The sequence below is a fragment of the Podarcis tiliguerta genome, assembly GCF_965153285.1.
Source record: "Podarcis tiliguerta genome assembly, chromosome: 17".
Lineage (NCBI taxonomy): Eukaryota > Metazoa > Chordata > Lepidosauria > Squamata > Lacertidae > Podarcis > Podarcis tiliguerta.
Genome location: NC_139550.1, coordinates 21389453 through 21389856, shown reverse-complemented (window position 1 = coordinate 21389856; position 404 = coordinate 21389453).

Here is a 404-nt window from a genome sequence, read left to right as displayed (position 1 = left end):
GAAATGTGTGTTTTTAGGATCGCAAAGGATTAAGTTTCTCTCCTCTCTCTCTCTCCACCAACTGCAAGACGGGGGGCCGGGGGACCGAGGCAAAGATTCCCAAATGATAACTTGCCAATACATACCGTGGTATTGCAGCACAACACTCGATAGACTGTTGACGATAGACTGCTCTGCCTCCTTTCTTTTAGCAAATGTTTTGTGACACTGAGGAAGAGGTAATTCTGTATTGATTTCTTTTGGATGTTGTATGTGATGCCAATAAAGATTTTACGATACGATACGATTTGCTGTCCTTTTTCTTTTGTTTGATTGCTGCTAGTTTTCTTTCCACTTACTTATTTTAGCTTAGTGCTTCCCGACACCCCCTTTTGATATTATTATTATTATTATTATTATTATTA